Source organism: Oryza sativa, chromosome 8 (assembly GCF_034140825.1).
Source record: "Oryza sativa Japonica Group chromosome 8, ASM3414082v1".
NCBI classification, from domain to species: domain Eukaryota; kingdom Viridiplantae; phylum Streptophyta; class Magnoliopsida; order Poales; family Poaceae; genus Oryza; species Oryza sativa.
In genome coordinates, this window is record NC_089042.1 from 13,401,082 (window position 1) to 13,408,470 (window position 7,389).

Here is a 7,389-nt window from a genome sequence, read left to right on the forward strand (position 1 = left end):
ATGAATTTCACCAGGCTGTCCGTTTTGGGTGGCTCTACTTCGACCTCTTGAATATTCTGTGGGTTCGGCCCGTACTTTATTCTGACCATGGAGCATTGTTCCGTCCTCGGTTGAAACTCAAACTTCTCTTCCTTGCTGTTGATATGGAAACGGATACTCCCCATTCCCATGTCAATGTTGGCTCCTACGGTGCTAAGGAAAGGGCGCCCAGGATGAGCGGCGTCTCTTTTCCCGTGTCCGTGTCCAGCACTACGAAGCCAACCGGGATGAAGAAATCCCGTATCTTGACTGGCACATCCTCCGCTATCCCTGCAGGGTAACGGACTGACGAATTAGCCAGTTGAAGGTGCATTGGTGTTGGTGCCCATACCGTGAAGTTGAGCTTGTCGAAGACGTCTTTTGGCATGACACTGACATTGGCTCCAAGGTCGCACAAGGCCTGGTCGAACTGTTGTGCCCCGATCGAGCAGGTGATCGTAGGACACCCCGGATCTTCCTTCTTCTTCGGGAGCTTGTGGAGTATTATGTTGCTGCATTGTTCCGTCAGCTTGACCACCTCCGTTGGGAGCGGTCTCTTGTTGTTGAGTTTGTCCTTGAGATAACGGGCGTATGTTGGCATTTGTATGGTGTCCAACAACGGCACGTTGATGTGGATCTTCTGGATTACTTCAACAAAACGAGCGAATTGCTCGTCCACAGACGGTTTCCTACTCCGTTCAGAGAACGGTAGCAACCGTGTGTCCCAGTACTCTTGCGGCACTGTCTTTTCTGGCGGAACATACTTATCAGCCGAGTCATTAGATGGCACTTCTTTTTCTTTTTCTTTTTCCCCCTTTTCTTTTCGAATGGGCCACTAGCCCATTCTACTCCCCATCCCCCTCCCCGCTGGGCTGGCCGAAGGCCAAGGCCTAGCAGCCGGCCGCATCCTCCCTCCTCCCTTCGGGTCGCCGATAGGTGGGGCCCACCTGTCGGGCCCGTCTCCCACCTCCAGCCGCCGCCCCGCTCACTCCGGCGTCTCCCGGGCCACGTCGCCCACCTCGCCGCCCGCGCCCGCCTTCCCCGCGCCCACTCCCTCTCTCACCCGCCCGTGCCCACGCTCGAGACGGCCGGGATTCAATTTTTGAATCCCGCCTCTCTCTCCTCCCAACCTCTCCCCACTCCGCCGGCGAAATCGCGGTCTCTCCGGCCACGATCGACCCTCGTGAGTCTATATAAAGCACCCCCGTTCCCTCCTCTCTCTTTTTCGTTTTGCAATTGCCTGCTCCCGTGCACTCCACCGCCCTAGCGTCGTCGCCCTCGTTTCCGCCGCCGCCGCCACCGCTCCGGCCGCCGCTAGCCATCGCTAGCCGCTGCGCCGAGCCACGCCGTCGACGCCGTCGTATTCATCGTCGTGCGGGCCACCCCGTCCACCCCTCTCCCGTCGGATTCCGTCACCGGAACCCACTCCGCACCGTGCGCCGGTGAGCCCCGCCATGGCCGCCGCCTTCGGCCGGCATCCTCACCCTCTTCCATCTTCCTCTCTCTCTCTCTCTCTCTCTATCCCCTTTCATCGTGTTCGCTAAGTGGTTCCGGAGCTCGTCCCGTTGCCGTCATCGCAGGGACTAAGGATGCCAACTGAGCTAGCTGGGTTTCTATCATTTTATTAAAGCTCAGCTGATTTTGAAAAGCAGAAGCAAAGCCATCTAACTTGACATTTATGTTTTCTAGGACCTTGTCATTGGCCGCAAGCTTTTTGCTTAGCGCATCGGTGGTTTTAGCTTGCGCAAAAACAAGATCCTTCAAGGAGGGCTGGTTAGAAAAATTATCGTTGTTGTTACCTCCTTGATAATATGGGCATGGTTGGTTCCACCCCTGACCTCCTTGTGGATGATACCCGTTGTTGTTGTTGCCCATGTACATCGCCTCCTCATGGGTTCCCGGGCAGTCATTCCCAGAATGACCTGTGTTGCCGCAGACCTCACATGTGGCGTGAGAGTCCAAGGCTTTGACGGTGCCTTGTGGCCATTTCTCGTGGTCGTCCAATCACTTCATGAGGAGGTCCAGCTTAGCAGCAAGTAACTCCGTCTCCTTGACGGTGTGCATGCCTCGCTGACGGGTCTGGAGTCGTTCCTCGCTCCAACCCATATTGGAGACCATCTTCTCTATTAGATCAACGGCTCCTTGAACCATTTTAGAGAAGAACGCTCCTCCAGCTGCCGCGTCCAGGTGATCGTGGGACATCGGGGTGAGTCCATTATAAAAGTTTTGCAGGATCAACCAGTCGTCCATCTCAAGATGAGGACAGGCAGCTACGTACTCCTGTAGTCGTTCCCATGCTTCCGGAATAGACTCATCCCTTGTCTGCTGGAAACTTGAAATCCTTCCACGAAGGGCATTGGTTTTGCCCATCGGGAAGAATTTCGAGAGGAATGTCGTAGAGCATTTGTCCCAGGTATTGACAGCAGCAAGGTTGGCATAGAACCACTGCTTCGCTCTCCCGAGAAGGAGAACGGAAACAGTCGCAGCCTGACGGTGTCGGGACTGACACCCTTGATGGTGTACGTGCTACAGATCTCTAGGAACTGTTGCAGATGAGCATTGGCATCCTCATCAGGCTTGCCACAGAACGGGCTAGCCTGCGCCATCGTGATGAGGCTGGACTTCAAGTCGAAATCCACGTCCCCTATGTTGACCTACGGCCCAATGGCCACATTGTCAGCAGAGGGAGCAGCGAACTCGCGGAAAGTCTTGTTAGCCATAGTCTTGAAGGTCGGTGGTGCTGGTACGGCTGGTTTCTCTGTCGGTAGAGTTTTCTGCAGGGCTGCGACTCGCGGCCTGACGCTCCGGAAGAAAGCTTCTGGATTTTCTTTGAAGTTTTCTGGCAGTTTGAAACCAGTCATGCACTACCCTGTTTTCACAACAAAAGTGAAAACAACCAAGGTTAGCCTGCAAAGGAAAATGATTATACAGAGGCAAATATAAATTATTAGTTAAAATAGTCTCTATTATGAATCTTCCCTGGCAACGGCGCCAGAAATGCTTGTTACTATTTCTTAACGACGTTACTAGAAATATAATTCCCAGCAATGGCGCAGAAATACTTCTGGTATATTATGGTTACAAAGTTCATCCGCAAGCGCACGGATATACCATTGTAGCATTTCACCCGAGAGTTTTCCAAGGGTATCGTATTTATTTTATCCCGTGGGAAGATCATGTAGAGAGAACTTGACTAATAATTTATATATTACTTGTCATAATCATATTCTAAGTAGGGATTAAGATAATCCAAGGGTAGAGTGACACACAAGCATTAACTTCTCATTCTCATAATATAATATCTAAGCTAAGTGGGAAGAAAAGAGAAAGAAAATCTATTCCTATACTTCTAATATACATAGTATACATACATTCTAGTTAACCGATATACTATTTAATACCCTCTATCTGATGCCCTCCTGGTACTTTGTCACACCCTGAAGTTCTTTTCCCCAAGCCTAAATTGAATTTGTAATTGATCTCGAGAAAATACCGGTGTAAAAGAAAGAGTGAAACCCTAATAAATTAATGCAAATAATAATCGGAATTGGCATGTGGAATTTTTCTTGAGTTCTACATGTCGAAATGTGCTAATAAGATTTTTAGTGGAATTTTCAGAGCTCTAGAAATAATTTTAACCAATTAAAACTGAGCACAAGCAATGTTTAATCCCTGGAAATTCATTTCTTTCTTTTTCTTTTTCTTTTTCTTTTTTCCCCCTTTTCTTTTCGAATGGGCCGCCGGCCCATTCTCCTCCCCCTCCCCCTCCCCGCTGGGCCGGCCGAAGGCCAAGGCCCAGCAGCCGGCCGCCTCCTCCCTCCTCCCTTCAGGTCGCCGACAGGTGGGGCCCACCTGTCGGGCCTGTCTCCCACCTCCAGCCGGCGCCGCCGCATCCCGCAGCCGCCGCCCCGTTCGCTCCCGCGTCTCCCGGGCCACATCGCCCACATCGCCGCCCGCGCCCGCCTTCCCTGCGCCCACTCCATCTCTCTCCCGCCCGCGCCCGCGCTCGAGACGGCCTGGATTCAATTTTTGAATCCCGCCTCTCTCTCCTCCCCACCTCTCCCCACTCCGCCGGCGAAATCGCGGTCACCCCGGCCACGATCGACCCTCGTGAGTCTATATAAAGCACCCCCGTTCCCTCCTCTCTCTTTTTCGTTTTGCAATCGCCCGCTCTCATGCACTCCACCGCCCTAGCGCCGTCGCAATCGTTTCCGCCGCCGCTGCCACCACTCTGGCCGCCGCTAGGCGTCGCTAGCCGCTGCGCCGAGCCACGCCGTCGACGCCATCGCATTCGCCATCGTGCGGGCCACCCCGTCCACCCCTCTCCCATCGGATTCCGCCGCCGGAACCCACTCCGCACTGTGCGCCGGTGAGCCCTGCCATGGCCGCCGCCTTCGGCCGGCGTCCTCGCCCTCTTCCATCTCCCTCTCTCTCTCTCTCTCTCTCTAACCCCTTTCATCGTGTTCGCTAGGTGGTTCCGGAGCTCGTCTCGTTGCCGTCATCGCCCTCCGTCGCTCGCCATCGTCAATCGCCGTGGTGAGACACCTCCTCCAGCCGCTTAGCCGCCGCTACTGCCATCCGTGTCACTGCGACACCGCTGCCCTCCGCCGCCGGCCGGTCGCCGCCGCTGCGTTGAGCCGCACCGCCGCGTGCCATGGGCGTCGGGCCAGCTTGAGCCGTGCCCGCGAGCCGCCTCCGCCGTCCGATCGACCGGGCGGTAGATCGGGGCCATCCAATCCCGCCACCCGCGTGGCTGCCACGTGGCCGCCACGTGTGCGCCACGTCGGCGCCACGTGTGCACCACGTGGTGCGCCGCCCCTTTCCCGGTCCGTGGACCCAGTCCACCGTGGACCACCACCCGAGTCACTGCCATGTGGGGCCCACATGTCGGCGCCGCCCCCTCTCTCTCCCCGGGAATTTAATTATTGCGCAATAACTCAATTAAGGATTTTTCTGTTTATAGTGAAAACACAGTGAATCTTCTAAAATTCATATCTAATTCATCCGAGCTCCGTTTAAGCCCATTTAAGTCTCAGTAAATCAAGAAAAATGCATAGAATCCATTAAAAATGGTTTTGTTCTCTGTTTCAGTAGTCTTATAGCCTATTTGTATTGTTTGCTTTGTATGTCGCATAGATTCTGGCTCTCCCGACACTCCGGTGTACTTTGAAATAGTCACCGAGGTTCCTCCAGCAGCAGAGCAAGGCAAGTCATGCTTGTCACTTGAACATGTTGATCCTATATTGCAAATGCTCTATCGTTTTCCTTTAAATACTGCATTGTTTTATAATGTTACTATGGGATTTTTACCTACTGTTACAGCCATGCTATTTTTGTACCATGCTCCTTTGTTAGATTGGGATATAACATGACTAGATATTGGACTAGGGATTGCTTAGCCATGCTTAGTTCAACTAGCACACAATGGGGGAATTACATTAATGCATAGATATCAGATTCTTGTAATGATGTTGGTTAATGCCACCGCTCCGGTGTTGGTTAATTAAAATATATTAAATGGTGGGTGCATGGTTTTGATGGTCGCGCCCATGGCATTTAAGGACCGGTTCGCGGGATGCCCTAGAAGAACTTATCATACTTACAACAAGCAAACGTGGGCAACGGCTGGGCTTGTAGTGTAGCTTTCCTCTGGTTGACGCATCCAGGCAAGGGTTGGCGTGATGGAGCGGGGCGGGCCCTGCGACGGCCTATGTCGCTTCCGGATTCACCTAGGCACGAGAGGGGACTGCCCGTTGCCCGCTGGGGACTGGGGTGAAACATGAGGTGTGGTGTGCTTGGCTAGAGGGGGTTATGCGAAGGGTCCTGTCACGGCCTCTATCCGGTATGTCATGGTGGCATGTCGGCACACGGAAACGTGTCGGGGGGCTGTGTCTTGTGGGTACAGTTGTACACCTCTGATCAGAGTAAAACTATTCAATAGCCGTGCCCGCGGTTACGGGCGGTCAACCAGATTCACCGTGATTTGACTCACCCTAGCTTAGTATAATGGAATTGATTAGTTCTGGTGGATGGTTGGGCCTGTTGCAACGTGGGGTAGCGTTGAACAGTGGATGGTTAATATTGATGAATTATTAAAACTGTTTTACTGCTTTCAACTACCGTCTTTAAATGCTCGCTTTATGTTCTTTGCCATTGGATTTGTTCCGGGAAAATTGGGATTTGTTCCTGTGGTTCAAGGGAAAAATCTTGGTCGCTCGTTTAAGTGGGATTTCTCAAATCAGATCAGACTAGGATTTTAGTAACATTATTTGAGATTTATTTGACAGACAGTCGGGATTTGATAGGAGGAATGCATTAGGTCCTAACTCGGGAAGATGGGTTGCAAGTTATTTATGCTCTTATTGTTATTATTAGTATGTATCTAATTTCTCATTATTTTATCGCTATGTAAGTCCGTCTTATTTATTCGCTCTCATGCAAAAATGATCTATGCAGAAAATTATGCTCTCATTTGTTCATTTTAATTGAGTCCTTTACTGCTTTATTTAAATTGGATTTGAGCATGCATTGATCCTACCCCTTTGTCTTCTCTAGATGACCGACCACCCATCCAACCATCACGGAGAAGGCATGGATGATTTTGTGGCTGAGTTGGCTCGCATGACCTTGGTGGTGGGCTACCCCAACGCACCGGAGTACTCGACCGTTCCACCGCTCAGTGGCGAGCTTCCCCACCGTGTTCGTCTGGAGGTTCATGGCTTTGTGGGCACCTGCCTCGCTAACATGGTGGTTAAGGCATCTGGAGGCACCGCAGATCACGCCTGTCAGGAGGCAGCATACCTGATGATGGCCAGGCTTCGTGATCACCACAGCTACATCTTCTGCAACACGGCGTACCGCTTCCACCCTCGCCGAGCAAGTGGCGATGATGTCAGCACCTTTCGCCCGACGGCCGGCGAGAACGACACCACCTTCGGCCACATGTGTGCCGTGATGATGGGAATGGACAGGATGCACTCTGACCTGCACAAGGCGTCCAAGGCCTTGAATGATGGGAAGCTTGTGAGGATCATAGCTCTGAAGGATGAGATAGCGCGTCTGAAGAAGGAGAATGCTCAACTGAAGGGTCTCCCCGCTCCCGGAGGAGTCCGGATCCGCACCACGCCTCGCAAGTCAACGACTGCACCCGTGCGCATTCAGCTTGCGCCCAGGAACCCACCTCCTCCCGCAGCTCCTCCAGCACCTCCCGCAGTTCCCGCAGCGCCCGTAGCTCCAGCTCCAGCCCCAGCTCCTGTTCCAGCGTCAGCTCCCACGTCCGCTCTCTCCTGCGCTCCCGCGTCAGCCGCCAGGGGTCCAGCCAGTGGCAACGGAGTTTGTGTGTTTAGGTTTGTTCGCTTGTGGGTCAGTCGA

The 7,389-nt window shown here is 52.9% G+C and overlaps 1 non-coding gene across 1 annotated transcript; it reads left to right on the forward strand.

The window, feature by feature from the left end:
- The first annotated feature begins 2,266 nt into the window (after positions 1-2,266).
- LOC112936261 (small nucleolar RNA R71) lies at positions 2,267-2,373 on the forward strand. The gene has a single exon (XR_003238388.1). It is a non-coding gene; the product is annotated as a small nucleolar RNA R71 (small nucleolar RNA).
- Positions 2,374-7,389: the final 5,016 nt, after the last annotated feature.